Source organism: Thermobia domestica, chromosome 18 (genome assembly GCF_964235325.1).
Source record: "Thermobia domestica chromosome 18, izTheDome1.hap1.1, whole genome shotgun sequence".
Lineage (NCBI taxonomy): Eukaryota > Metazoa > Arthropoda > Insecta > Zygentoma > Lepismatidae > Thermobia > Thermobia domestica.
The window spans coordinates 20,318,608-20,334,445 of record NC_137471.1 but is presented as its reverse complement, the minus strand read 5'-3'; the positions used below and the strand labels follow the sequence as shown (position 1 = coordinate 20,334,445).

Here is a 15,838-nt window from a genome sequence, read left to right as displayed (position 1 = left end):
GCAAATACTGAAATATTCGTAAACATGGATATTTGGATAGTTCATATACCAGTTCCTCAGTGATGTCTTGACGCGAGTACGATAAGTTCCATAGTTAGTGGAGCTATGAACCTTTAAAGTTCACTTTTCTAGTTTTCAAGTTCCCTTTCAAGTTTCCGGCACTCTCCAACTCCAAAACTTTCCACTTTTGAGTACAGGTCCATATGATTTTTTTTCTTATTTTGATCTGGGAGATATGTTCCTAAAATATTTTGATTTATGTTTGTAACAACCTTTATGTACAGTATATTAGTAGTGGACTCAAAAACAGTTTTTAAAAAATCAGTTCAGTTTTCTATCAACATCAGTTTGGTTTTAATAGCGGTTTTGGATTTTCTATCAGAAACGGTTTCGGTTTCATATTTTCTAGCGAAAACGGTTTCAACTGTAAACCGGCTTTTTATTAAACAGGTTTCGGATTTCTATTTAAAACAAAAACAGTTTTTTTTTTTTGAAAAACTGATCTGGTTTTGGGGAGAAAACGAAAATTCGGTTTTTCAGATTTTCTAGAACTGGATTCCTGTTTTTTTAAAACCGGTTTTGCCATCCCTAATATATACTGTATACAGGGTGTTAATGAATTATACCGAAAAACTGTAAGTAGTGATACCTCACATCAAAATAAGAGAAAGAGTTCATATGGACCTATGGCGAAAAGTGCATAGTTTCAGAGCTAGGGCTGTCCAAAATCGCGAAAAAGCAAAATTTCAATTGACCCTATTTCGAATTCCAGAAACTGTAGATTGTGGTTCTTATCAGCGTAATGGAAGCCACGCATATTCAATCCAAAAGTGCATATTTCATCAATTGTCGATAGGTGTAGAGGGTATTCCCTACAGAGGGTAATTTTCAGATATGTTTTCAATAGAGTTTTGAGTTATATCCTGATTTCAAGAAAGGTCCAAAGTAGGCAGGAGGTAAACCTTGACAGCAATGGACATCTAATGCTTCGGAGCGAAGGCAGAAGTGTTAGAAACTGGCAGCTCCATGTTTCTTTGTGTTCGGAATAACGTGTGATGAAATTTATTTCGTGACGGTATATTTCACGTTTTCTTCACTTATAAGCGTGAAAGAAACATCGCACCATGCGTTTTCACAAGTACAAGAGACCGTGCTGCTGACGATCCTTAACACTTCCGACATCGCACCAAAGGATTCCGTGTTCACTGCTATCAAGGCTTATCATTTGCCTACTTTGGACCAATCATAAAATCAGAGGATATCTCAAAATTCGGTTGATGGCATGTCTGAGAATTTCACCCTGCAGGGAATAATCTGTGCACTGTAATGACTGTAATGTCTCGTGTCAGCATGTCACAGAATGGTGTCGAAAGTTTGGCTGACAGAGAAAACGTCACCTATTAGGCACACTGTTGAAGCAGTTTCGCTTGGACAAATCGACCACCCTCCCTACAGCCGGGATCTCGCTCCAAGTGACCGTTACCTGTTCCCACACTTGAAGGAGCACCTAGAAAGCCGTCTCTTCGCTTCAGACGAGAAGGTGAAACGCTTCGTGACAACGTAGATGAACACGCAAGGACATGATTATTACCAGGAGGTAATCTTACAAACTCATCTCACGATGCGACAAGTTCCCCAACCAATATGGACACTATGTCAAAAATAACCTAATTATGTACTGTCTGTTGGCAAGGGCGCCGATTTCTCTGTAAATTTGGATGGGGGGAGCATTCAGATGCAGGAAGCATATATGAGGATTTTGAGACAAATTGCATTCAAATTATGCCATATATTGTAAATTTGCAAATAAATGAGGGGGCCTACATGAGCTTTGGGGGGTCCCCTCCGCTCCCCCAGGATCGACGCCCTTCTGTTGGCTATATTGGTTGTATGAAATTATATATTCGTTTCACTGCAAGCTTTATAACTTTACTACCTGATCACCCCTTGTAGTAATAATAATATTTTCCTATACTGTCAAAAGTGCGATACAAGACAGAAACTGCTATCCAAAACTTGTTTCGTTATAGAAAAATCTAAATAATTAATTCATTAATTAATTAATTAAATAAAAATACTGATGTACTTCTTTTATCAACTTTAAAGAGCCAATTGAACCAAACTTGGAATTTTGTTTTCCAGATTAACAAGTCACACTTATGTGCATAAAAAACGCTTTTCTTTCTCAATATATTATCATTAACACTTAGCCCTATACGTTTGTCTACTGGTTAGCGCCTGCGTCTTTCATGTGCGTGGTCACGGTTTAGAGTCGACTACTATTATATTAATAGGAACAAAAATAAGTACCGGTACTGTTACTTTGTGCAACATTAATTATTCAGGGTCTGAGATGCCCCGCCAGAGTATATGTAGGGGTGGGGCCGCAGTGGCTCAGTGCAAGAGCGTTCACCTCTGGTGCGTAGGGTTCCTGGTTCAATTCCAACTCCCGCTAAACAGACTTTGTGGTAGACAAACATTGTGTGCATGGATTTTCTCGTTGTTCTCCTGTTTCCTTCTACTTTATCAATTCCACCATTTTATTCATTTCTCATCATCACCATCTCCTTTAACCTAGCCAGCATAACCTTCGGACGTAAAATTCAAAGATTTCATTTCACTTTTTTTTTTTTTTTTTTTACCAGAGTATAAACACCAGTTTTTTTTTTTTATTTTATTGAATGTCGTAAATTGTAGACTCACTTTGTACATATTTCTTTTAACTTTTACTTTTATAAATTTTGTATTTTATAGATAGAACTCTCAAAACGACACATCAGATGTCATTGACCCTAGAGAAGGTATTGCTTTCTGTGGCTAGTGTATTTCCAAATAGAAGTGAAATTGCATTTTTTTGTATAAGATATATGACACCGTACAAATATTTGAAAATGAAATGAAATCTTTATGTTTTACATCCCACGGTTATGCTGACTGGGCTAAAAGGAGACGGTAATGATGAGAAATGAATGAAATGGTGGAATGAAGAAAGTGAGAGGAAACGGGAGAAAACCGAGAAAACCCACGCACATGGTGTTTGTTCACTACAAAGTCCAGTTGACGCGAGCCGGGATTGAACCAGGGACCTCATGCACTAGAGGTGAATGCTCTGTCACTGAGTTACCGCGGCGCTGTGTGCAAACATTTGTTAGAGTAAGTATTTGATATAACATTTTACTTGAAAACGCCAATACAAGGATCAATTGTACTATTAAAGAAATTACCAACAGTCTTGAACACAGTTCGAAGGGGATACAAAAGAAGAAATTGCAATTGATGAAAGTAAAGATCAATTTGGAAAAGAGTTGTTACTCAATCACTAGTGGCGAATTTTGTGAGGCAGTGGCGGATCCAAGGGGAGTTATAGGGGTTATAGCCCTCCCCTTGACGCTCAGGTATACACTTGATAAAATGAGCTTCAAGCCTGTATTACACTGGATAAAGCAGCAAATTATGGCTTAGCCCCTCCCTTGATCATATCCTGGATCCGCCACTGTGTTGAGGAAATACATGACAGTGGCAATGTGGAAGAAGGAGGTGATAGTTATTTTTAATGTAGTTTTTTAATTGCATATGTGGAAATGAAAATAGAAAAAAAGAAGCCGGAAGTAAATACATTCATTGTCTTCGTAAAAAATTCATATCCAGTCTCATATTTCTCAATTTGACTGTAGTAATTTCTCAGCAGATTTGCGTTTAATCATTCAACAAGTTCATATGCATTGGTAATTTTCTAATAGAGAAACAAACAGAAGAACACTAACTTGACCTTGGAATTAAAAAAAAGAAACAATACTCTATATAAAGTTAATATTCACGAAAGAAACAATTGGTGTTTGTCAGACCCCACAGGAGAGTAAGTGTAACTAATTTTCACGAAAATAGTTAATAGTGACACTAATTAGCAAAGAAACAGCAATTTTGTTCCTAAAATTACTACTTGGTAATAGAATTGCTGAGAATTTTCTCGGAGGTGGTGAATGTACATAATTCTGCTTTCCGATTACAAGCGGAATGATGCTCCTAAGTTTCTTCATATGTGAATAGCAATGTAAAGAAACAAATGGCCTTTACTGTGCAAAAATGTTCTAGCTCGTGGTAGATTTGCAATCTTCTCTGTTGGTCGCAACGCAGCATTGTCTCGGAATTACTCATGTGCTAGGTGTCCAGATTTGATTGAATAGGGTCCCTTTGAGCAGCGAGGCTATATGAAACGTGGAACTACAGCTTAACGTAGAATCCGAATCACATAGTAGCCTACTTGCAATGGTAATATTAGGTAACCTATTTGCAAGGGTAATAGTAGGTAGCCCACTTGCAAGAGTAAGAAGCCTCTTTGAAAGGGTAATAGGGGTAGACTACTTGCAAAGGTTTTAGGTAGTCTAATTGCAAGGGTAATAGTACGTAGCCTACTTGTAAGGATAACAGTAGATAGTCTAATTACAAGGGTATTAGTAGTATTAGTACGTAGCCTACTTGTAAGGACAATAGTAGGTAGCCTAATTGTAAAGGTAATAGTACATAGCCTACTTGCAAGGATAATAATAGGTAGCCTAATTGCAAGGATAATAGTACGTAGCCTACTTTCAAGCATAATAGCAGGTAGTCTACTTTCAAGGGTAATAGCAGGTAGTCTACTTAAAGGTAGCAGTAGGTAGCCTACTTGCAAGGATAATATTAAGTAGTCTACTTGCAAGGGTAATTGAGGTAGTAAGGGTTCCGCGGTGGCTCAGTGGTAGAGCGTTCACTTCTGGTGCTTGGGATCCCGGGCTCGATCCCAGCCCCCGCCAAATGAACTTTGTGGTGGACAAACACCGAGTGCGTGTGTTTCCTCGGGGATTTTCCGTTTCCTCCCACTTTCTTCATTCCACCATTTCATTCATTCCTTATCATCATCGTCTCCTTTAGCCTAACCGGCATAACCGTGGCACGTAAAACTCAAAGATTTCATTTCATACTTGTAAGGGTAATAGTAATTGCGAGGTAGTCTAATTGCGAGGGTAATAGTGTGTAGCTTACCTGCAAGGATAATAGTAGGTAGCCTAATTGCAAGGGTAATAGTATGTAGCTTACTTTCAAGGGTAATAGTAGGTAGCTTATTTGCAAGGACAATAGTAGGTTTCCTAATTGCAAGGATGATAGAACGTAGCCTAATTGCAAGGATAATAGTACGTAGCTTATTTGCAAGGACAATAGTAGATTTCCTAATTGCAAGGATAATAGTACGTAGCTTACTTTCAAGGGTAATAGTAGGTAGCCTATTTGCAATAATAATAGTAGATAGTCTAATTGCAAAGATAATAGTACGTAGCCTTCTTGCAAGAGTAATATGGGTAGAATACTTGCAAGTGTAATAATAGGTAGCCTAATTGCAAGGATAATAGTACGTAGCTTATTTGCAAGGACAATAGTAGGTAGTCTACTTTCAAGGATAATATTAGGTACTCTACCTGCAATGGTAATTGAGGCAGCCTACTTGTAAGGGTAATAGTAGGTAGTCCAATTGCAAGGGTAATAGTAGGTAGCCTTCTTGCGAGGGTAACAGTGAGTAGTCTACTTGTAAGAGTAATAGTGGGTAGTCTAATTCCAAGGGTAACTGTAGGTAGCCTACTTGCAAGGATAATATTAGGTAGTCTACTTGCAAGGGTAAATGGGGTAGCCTACTTGTAAGGATAATTGCGGTAGGCTACTTGTAAGGGTAATAGTAGGTAGTCTAATTCCAAGGGTAACAGTAGGTAGTCTACTTGCAAAGGTAATAGTAGGTAGTCTAATTTCAAGGGTAATAGTAGGAAGCCTACTTGCAAGGATAATATTAGATAGTCTACTTGCAAAAAGAGAAAGAATGATAAATTTCGGAGAGAGAGGTAAATTTTTGAGGAAGATTTGTAAATTTTGGGGGTAAATGGTAAAGATTATTTCCTAATAAGAGAGTAAAATCAGCACCTTGATCCAAAGTGGATCGTTATTGACTCAAAATGTTAGTTTTGACCTAAAACATGTTAAAAGAAAGTCTCGAATCCCTACTCCCACCCCATATCAAATTATTGTATCAAAGATGGTTAAATGCAAGGTTAAATGGGGTAAACTACTTGTAAGGGTAATAGTAGAAAGTCTAATTGCAAGGGTAATAGTAGGTAGCCTACTTGCAAGGATAATATTAGGTAGTCTACTTGCAAAAAGAGAAAGAATGATAAATTTCGGAGAGAGAGGTAAATTTTTGAGGAAGATTTGTAAATTTTGGGGGTAAATGGTAAAGATTATTTCCTAATAAGAGAGTAAAATCAGCACCTTGATCCAAAGTGGATCGTTATTGACTCAAAATGTTAGTTTTGACCTAAAACATGTTAAAAGAAAGTCTCGAATCCCTACTCCCACCCCATATCAAATTATTGTATCAAAGATGCCCAAAATTTAATTTTTAAAAAAAAAAATTCTATTAGGCGTGGTCCACATAATTTGAAATTTTCACAGATCGTACATACTATGTAGGTGTAAATGTGGACATTTTTTAAAAAAAATCGATGCGTTTTTTCTTGGATTGAGTGTAGTTAGGTTACAGTGGATATCCCTGATAGTGACAAGTAAAACATACATTTTATAGTTAAATCGACCATCTTTTAGGTATTCTTGTTACTCATATATGCCGGTAATTCTGCAGTCTTACCAAGCACTTATTCCCTTCCGTGTTTGACTCTTATTGGCTCTTTACACGCTTGCGCCGAGAATAAAATTGTGCTTGGACATTATACGAGGGTAGTTTCAAAAGTTTTCTGTCCTGATACAGAAGTATCAAGACACTGGTAGTGCCATCTATGAAGGAAATAATGTATTAGTTTCAACTGTCTAGCTACGTCAGTTGCTTGAAGACAGTAATTTTAAAAAGTCGATATGCGTTGAGTGTGCCTTCTGCATGACGATGCTCTAGTGCACACGGTTGCTGTTCGCAAGGCTGCTTGCATTGAAAGATTGTTACTTCGAGAGTATTCAGTGCTCACTCTACAACTCAGATTTACGACCTCGTAGCATTGTAACCTTGGTAACAGTAGCTTATGGAGTGGAGCATTGTCATGCAGTGTGCGATTCAAACGACTGTCTGCAACGAACTGATTCAGCCAGGCAACTGAAACTGATTCATAATTAATTCCACTATATGCCACAAACGGCTTACTATTGTGGCACAATATTTCATTTTAAGGGCGAAAACTTTTGGAAATACTGTTGTCGTCAGTCAGTTGGAATGTAGTGATGATTTAAGAAGGTTTTCCCCAAAGGTAGACTTTCAATATGCCAGGGGTGAAAGTAGCAATACAAAAGTACTTGTAAACTATGTAGTACTCGTAAATCTTCTTGGATATATGCCCTGGGGATAATTTCGTAGCTCGAGGGAAAGTTCCCCTGGAACAACTGTCTAAAATAATCTAATTAACTCCATTGCCTATGAAACCCGGAGTTTCAATACCATCTGTCCTTAGCCAACTGGATTCAGTTTCTACTTTTATTTCCATTTCTTCGAGACCCACCTCTTAATAGTGTCCTTCCATCTGCGCATAGGTCTTCCTAATGACCGTTTTCCGATTGGTCTTCCAGTCAAGACTTTGAAAGCGTTTCTACTTTCTTCCATTCTAGCTACATGACCAGCCCACCTAAGCCTCCTAGACTTGATAACTCTAACAATATTAGGTGAACCGTATAACTTATGTAGTACCTCGTTATGAAGTTTCCGCCATTCCCCATTCCCGTTTCTCTTGAGTCCGAATATTCGTCTCAGGATCTTGTTCTCAAATACTTTCATTATATTCTTCCCTAAAAGTAAGAGACCATGTTTCGCAAACACACAGAACAACAGGCATGATTATCATTTTTATATTTTAAGCTTCAGATTCATCAACAGACTTCTAGACGAGAAAATGTTTTGAACTGAATAATAACACGAATTTCATTGCTTTTAGTTGACATTTAATTTCTTCGTGAGTATGGTTACGGCTGGTTTGCGTTTCCATACAAACCATAGCAGTGTGTCTTTCAATTTTGTTCACCCTGTATATACATATAGATAAATATGATTCTAATAATGTTGCACCAGCATTTTGTTTGAAAGCTGTCTTCCCAAACAACTATATTTATTATTACACGATGACCCTTCTTTGAGATGAGTTAAAAAATAAAAACAATTGTACTTTCCAAAACACGGTCATTAGACGTATCCAATAAGTGCCAATTTTAAACACGCAAACACCTCAGCGAGTCACAATTCGATTCGCTGGATGGGTAGCTCAAGTAAAGAGTCTGACACAACTTAGTCACGCGCTTGTTCAAGAAACAAACAAGTCAATCACAAGAAGATCTCCAAGAAAATGACTTGATCGTTAAAAAAAAAAAAAAAAGTCCCCGACGACAAACAGTCAGGGTCACTCAGAATAGATAGGCACGAACAGCAACAACAGTAGATATTAAGTTTCAAAACATGTGAGTTTCGTTTCACGGTCTGAAACTACGGGTATACTTCCAAATTATGGGAATGCTCAAACTTGAAGTGCTACATCTATACGTACTGGTCACCATAGAGCAATAAGACTGAAGATAGATCCTGTTTCTCGGACGCTGAGTTCATATATATATATATATATATATATATATATATATATATATATATATATATATATATATAACATTAATCACTATGCCGTACTGCTTTTGTTCTATGGCAATAAATGTTAAAACCAAAAACTGTTAATGTGACCCACTCCCACTCCTGGTTTGAATTAATGGGAGAACATTTCATCACGCTTTTCGCGTGTTAGGTAATTTCTCCTAAGACATGTTATTAGGGAATGATGTTTTAGTATCTCAGAGAGCCCAAATTGATTTGAATAGGAGCGTTTTATTGTTAAGGAGATTTGGAAAACATCCTAGATTTGCTTTAAGCAATGACAGAGACATTTCAAAGGAATTGTCACCACAAGCTAATAATTTGGTTTGTAATAGAGGTCCAAAATAGATCACTCCCTCACAAAATAAGTATCGTGAAGATGCTTGTTGGAAAAAGACTTAATTCTAGCGATACCGAGAGCGGAAGAGAGATGGAACTTATTCTTGGGACGACGACTTGGGGGACGATTGCAAGAAACGATATTTCGATGTCTATTGCCACGGAAATAATAATCAGGAGCGGATTAAGGGTGGAGCCAATGGAGCCCAGGCTCAGCGGGCTCCCCCAAAATTTCTCTCTTTAATACTAAAATGTAACAATCAACTTACAGGCTTCAGACCCATGCTAATTTTTTCCGCTCGTGGTATCGCTAGAATTAAGTCTTCTTCCAACAAGCATCTTAACGACACTTATTTTGTGAGGGAGTGATCTATTTTAGGCCTCTATTACAAACCAAATTATTAGTCTGTAGTGACAATTCTTTTGAAATATCTCTGTCATTGCTTAAAGCAAAACCAGGATATTTTCCAAATCTCCTTAACAATAAAACGTTCCTATTCAAATCAATTTGGGTTCTCTGACATACTAAAACGTCACTCCCTAACAACATGTCTTAGGAGAAATTACTTAACACGCGAAAAGCATGATGAAATGTTCTCCCATTAATTTTGAAACGTACAATTGTTATCTTGTTTATCAAATGAGAATTCTGACTAATTCCTTTTATTCCTGTGTGAATATTCAATATCTTAGCCTTAGGTAAAACTAAATCCTCTCTAACTAATCAAGAATCAAAAAAACATTTTGCAGAAATTGACTATTTTTGAAATTTATTTCATGTCAGCATTATGAGATATTATTTTAAGCAGAATAGATAGAACTAGTCAGTATCTCTAAAGTGAAAACATGGAGCTAGAAACTGAGGTCAATGTACTTGAGTCCTTGATCAGATACATTTCTTCCCGTAGAGAAAAGTTTGCCGAAATGGAAACATCCGTGAAATCATAAAGTGGACTGCAGAAGTACAGTGATGAAGTGAAAAGAAAAATCCGTAGAAAAGAACATTTTTGTGAAAGTGGCTGACAAGAAGCGGTGTTATTAGGGAGTGATAAATTTCGTGTGGAAACGCTTTTTCCGATCATAGATAAACTCACTTCAGAGCTACAGCGAAGGACAGCTCAGTACAAAAATCTTCACGAGACTTTGGGGTTTCTTACCAAATTTAACTCCATGAGCGAAGAGGATATAATCAGTCATCAGTGATTTTATTCTAAAGTACAATAGTGACGTGGACTCGAATTTTTGGGAAGAGTTGCGTCATTTCTTATTGTATATTGCTAAAGAGTACGCCCAAAATAACAGTGCGAGTTCTCTTACGGCAAAAAAAAAAAAAAAATACTTTTGATGTTATATGAAAGTAACTTAGACACAGTTTTCCCAAATGTCTGCATCGCGTACCGAATTTATCTATCTCTTTTTGTTACAAATTGGACTGGAGAAAGATCCTTTTCTAAACTTAAATGGTTGAAAAAAAAAAGTCTAGTGAGGTCTCACATGAAGCAGCGGAAGCCTAATGCTCTTGCCCTGTTATCTGTTGAATCATGTCCGATCAGAGAGTTGTCGTTTAATGACATAATAGAAATCCTTTTCAGAGCAAACATGTAGGAAGAAAACATTTCTAGCAATGTAGTCTTGTACAGCTTTACTTATTTGTATATGATTTTTCTCCTTTTACTCTATTAGTGTTTTTGCAGGGACTGTTGAGTCAACGGGTCGGGTCGGGTTGAAGGGTCGGTATCCTTAATTGTCTACTAAAGTGTCAGAAGTCTACTACCAATTCGGGTTTCAATATTAACCCCTTGCGTTCCACGAATCTCTTTCCTATATGCGTGTTCTAATACCAGGTCATCAGTTACTATTAAAAGACCGTTTATACCGTTATATAGGGCACAGTTATTGTGTATGCGCGAGAAGAGCATTCACATTAGTGACTGTTAAAAAATATTTGCATTGTGGAACATTTGAACTGAAATAGGGAAATTTTGATGTTCTGAAGGGATTTTATGCTCCTTTAGGTTAGCAACACTCACCGGAGATCGAAGACAAACTTTGCTTTCTTTTTTCCGATCTCGAAGTTGCCAATTGTTTTTCGTCAAAACAAACACATGTGTGTCGTAATTGAATGCTCCCTTTAGGCTTGACTTCTACTGAAACAAAACTTTATTATTGTTATTATTATTATTATTATTATTATTATTATTATTATTATTATTATTATTATTATTATTATTATTTTGCTTTTCTATCAGTAAGGTGCTACCACCTAAGGAGAAATAGTACAACTAATTTGTGCCTTGCATCTACTAAAAATCTTCATCATCTCCAGGATTAATACAACACTTAATAAAGGATATGCTTTCTCCTCATGGATGTTACTGGTATTTTGCAACTGAGTATTTTATGGCATCCATCTGGATATCACTGGTATTTTGTAACGAGTATATTTTATGACATCCCATGGATGGCACTGGTATTTTGCAACGGAGTATTTTATGGCATCCATCTGGATATCACTGTTATTTGGCAAAGAGTATATTTTATGACATCCCCATGGATGTCACTGGTATTTTGCAACGGAGTATTTTATGACATCCATCTGGATATCACTGTTATTTTGCAACGAGCATATTTTATGACATCCTCATGGATGTCACTGGTATTTTGCAACGGAGTATTTTATGCCATCCATCTGGATATCACTGTTATTTTACAACGAGTATATTTTATGACATCCCCATGGATGTCACTGATATTTTGCAACGGAGTATTTTATGCCATCCATCTGGATATCTCTGGTATTTTACGAGTATATTTTATGACATCCTCATGGATGTCACTGGTATTTTGCAATGGTGTATTTTATGATATCCACATGGAATGTCACTGGAACGCAAGGGGTTAGTTGGAAATTATTACTCTGTACAGACCAAACTCATCTATGTGTTGTGTTTATGTCACGCCGCTACTTGTTTTTGATTAGAAAATGAAATGATCTACGATTTTTTTTAAAAAAAAAGCTAGTTTAAGTTGCCGTAAAAATTTGCTTCTTTTATTTCCAAAATCTCCGACTTTCAACCAAACAGCTCAAACCTGTCTTCGTATTTAAAGATTCAAGGGTATTAAAAATATCTTCCTCTGAGCGCTGTTCTTTGGAAATGTTGCGTTGACATCATAGGCTTTTCTCTACCTGAACGGATGTAAACAAATCCATGTATTCCACCGATAACAGCTGAAAGCCTCTCCTGCCTGCCCTTTAGCTTTCTGTTTTGTAATCCGAGTTTGACTAGAAAGCTCTATGCATATATTGGTTGTTCTGTACTTCTGAAAGCACCGAAGTTATTGGTTTTAATCTTCCGTTTTACGACCCACTGTGTACAGAAACTCACATCATCTTTGTCGTTCGAAAACTTCCTATAAAGTTTTCTCATCTTGGATCTAGGATTTCCTCCTGCGTTTGTGGCAGGATTATAAAGGACGAAGTTTATATTTGATTTTAGTTAAGCAGCCGTATTGGTTTCCTCAGTCCGTGGATGAAGTTTTATGTAATAATTACTGGCGCAAATCCCGGGAGGGTGAGGGGGGCATGTCCCCTCCAATCTTGGAACTGAGGGGGACTGTGTCTCCCAATAATACGATTTTAAATGTGTTTTGGGGGAGAGAAATTTGATGATTTTTGTCCGATTGCCACAAAGGAACGTGAGATGAAATTGATATCCTCCAGAATAAGCCTCAAATCTGCTCGCCTCCAAACGTTGAAGACAACTCTGATCCTCCACAACATTGTTTTTCAACTTCATAAATATTTTGGTCATCGCAAAAAAAAAGAAAAAAAGAAAGAAAAAAGAAAAAGAAAAAGAAAAAGAAAAAAGAAAGAAAGATTATGGGAACGGTCTTACCCTTCCCTCCCAATGTTGAAGACAGATTTGCGCCGCTGATAATACAGAATGCCCTGGCTTCGCATTTGGGAGGTCGTGGGTTCGAATCCCGCTTCCGAACATCCTGACAGGTTTTCCAGGGTTTCCCTCAGTCCTACTAGGCAAATGCCGGGATGGTACCTACTAAACAGGCCCTGGCCGATACCTTCCCAAATCCTTTTCATTGTTATTGTTGTTGGATACCCCGTGTAAAATGGCCTCTGAGCTGTATCTGGTGATTGTTAAATAAATAAATAAATAAATAAAATATTTGTAAGGTATACACTAACTTGGTTTTCAAGATACTTCTTCATACACATTTGATTTTACTGTTGTTATGTAAAACCCTCACAAATCCTTTCTTTCCCCTACACACATTTTCTCTACTTAAAGAAGCTGAATTTTCAAAAATGATTTAAACACTTTCTCTTATTTCTGATCGGGAACTTAATATACTGAGTTTGATCTCCCTAACTTGAGTTGCTTTTGTGAGGCGCTCTATTATTGGTTTAGAAGAAAGTACCTCCCATCGTTTTTTTCCCTAGTATGTTATATCAATCAAATGATAAAAAACCCAGCTCAGCCTAGTTATGCTCAAACATTCATTTCAGCCATTTACTCACGTTGAGGATTTTATAAGTACAACATTAGAAAGTAAAATATTACACGACGTGTGTTCAAAAACTATAAGAATGAAGCGCGGGAGAATTGCCTCAGTGTGGATGTGGAGGGGACACTCATGCGCAGTCGTGAATTTTTTCCCGCCCGCAGAAAGCGTTGCGTCAGTCGCTTTCAATCGGCCAACAAAACCGGCTTCGGTTTTTTCCAAAATTTGTTCTATTTCTTGCCAAAATAGTGCTTCGTTGCTCTCCAGAAACCGATTCCGTTCCCGGACAGAAATAGTTTTAGGTGTTTTCCAAACGTTTTCACCGAAACCAGTTTTGGTGAAAAAACTGAACCGGTTTTGGAGAGAACCGAAACCGGTTTCGGTGAAAAACCGAACCGGTTTTTGGAGAAACCCGAAACCAGTTTCGGTGATAAAACCGAACCTGTTTGGAGAGAACTGAAATGTCGGTTTTTCGGGTTTCGGTTTTTCTAGAACCCGATTTCCGGTTTTTATAAAAAACGGTTTTGCCTCTCCCTAATCGGTACATTCAATTTTGAACGAGAATTTGCGCATGAGGACAGTGTTCGCGAAATTGGATTCAGGCTTTCATCTCCAAATACAACATTCCTATGTGTCATCAGGCTCCCTACTCACCCGACATGGCTCCGTGTGATCTATGGTTATTTCGAAAAGCTGAAAATGCTTCTAAAAGAGACCCGATTTTAAATCAAGAGAAGACATCATGTTGAATGCGACGGCATGGTTGCTCACCATTCCAAAAACTATGTTCTAGAAATATTTCCAACTATTGCGAGAGCGCTGGGAGCAGCATGTGCATTACCAAGGAGACTATTTTGAAGGGGATTAGTGCTTCGGATTTCCAAATCAATAAATGAAATTTTTCGAACCAAAGGTTCCATACTTTCCGAACACACCTCGTAGATTAACCTACACTTTCAGCTTTTAGAAGCGAAATTTTCGAAATCATTGGAACTCATTTATTTTTGATAAGAAGCTTATATGCCGAGTTTCATGACCTGAATTATAGAGGCACCTGAGATACTCTGTTCTTGGCAAAAGAAAGAAAAAAAAAGAGATCTTACCTTTGTCCCTTCCTTTCCTGCGGCTTCGATTTCTACATAATTTCGGGGATACTGTTGAGGTACCAAGTACTTGTTTCATTGTAATATATTCATTCAAAGATCCGCAATGTGATGGATCCAAATAAACTTGAGAGGAGAGGACTCCACCAGAATCGGCACCTATGCTTAAAATAGGTATTTCATTCAAAATGACAAGAGAAAAACACGTTTCGATAGAAATACTAACTAAAATGTAATGTTTAAAAAAATCATTTCAATATGGTTGAGCCGTTTTGCCGGGAAATAGAAATATACAACGTAAACTTCATTTTTAAATACTGTATATCCGTAACAGATATATTCGAATGATATTCCCCTGCATGCTGGCGTGCCACGATGGAATCATTGGTGTTCCGGAAGTAAATTAAGATATTTCAAGGTACTATAATGGTAGATACTGTTTCTTATATGATCGAAAATGCGAAGTAACTTGGCATTACTATCAAAGAGAGTTAAATTTTTATTTGTGTGCCGTAAGATTTTAAATGGCACACTTAGTGTGCCAAAAACTTAAGAAATGATTGAATTATATATATATATATATATATATTGTAGTTATGCTTAAGGTTTATCCTAATTGGGGTACATTGCGAGAAGTTTTTGTATCTTAAACATAACCAACTCCCTCTTATACTCCTGTTATGAAGAGTTATACAACATTAATTAAACTTGAAAATTCTAGGCGTGAATAAAAGATACAAGCCTCAAATGTGTGATTGATTTTAATGTTTCAGATTAGTCATGTGGTGTTTGTGAATCGGTTTATGTGTAGAGACATTCTCGGCAGTTGACAGAGTTCTTAAGCACATACCTGAGTTTCTTGTTGAAGATATCGTCTCACGACTGTCACTCGAGGCCCAATCTCAGCATAAGTCCTTAATTTGGTCGGGATCCAAAGAGAAGTATGTTCTTTGACAAAACAGTAACTCTTCCAAACTTTATCTGATATAGACTATGATGTTCGGAGTCTGAAGACGTTCCCAATTTCCCAGTTACATCAAGACAGTCCAAGATATAATGTCTGGTAACACTTCCCTATCCCGGAAATATCGTGAGATTATATCAAGGATGTTATAAAATAGTGGATCTGCCTATAAGTATCTTCATCCTATGAACTCAATGAAGCCAAAAAACAACCGAGCATCGTCCGAGCCAGCACGTCTGATTGGCTACTCTCGTTTCCGCC

General features: G+C 37.3%; 1 long non-coding RNA gene across 3 annotated transcripts in view; it reads right to left on the bottom strand.

Annotated features, from left to right (window-relative positions):
• Positions 1-15,838, bottom strand: part of LOC145675709 (uncharacterized) — a 380,314-nt gene that overhangs the window by 269,915 nt on the left and 94,561 nt on the right. The window lies entirely within an intron of this gene.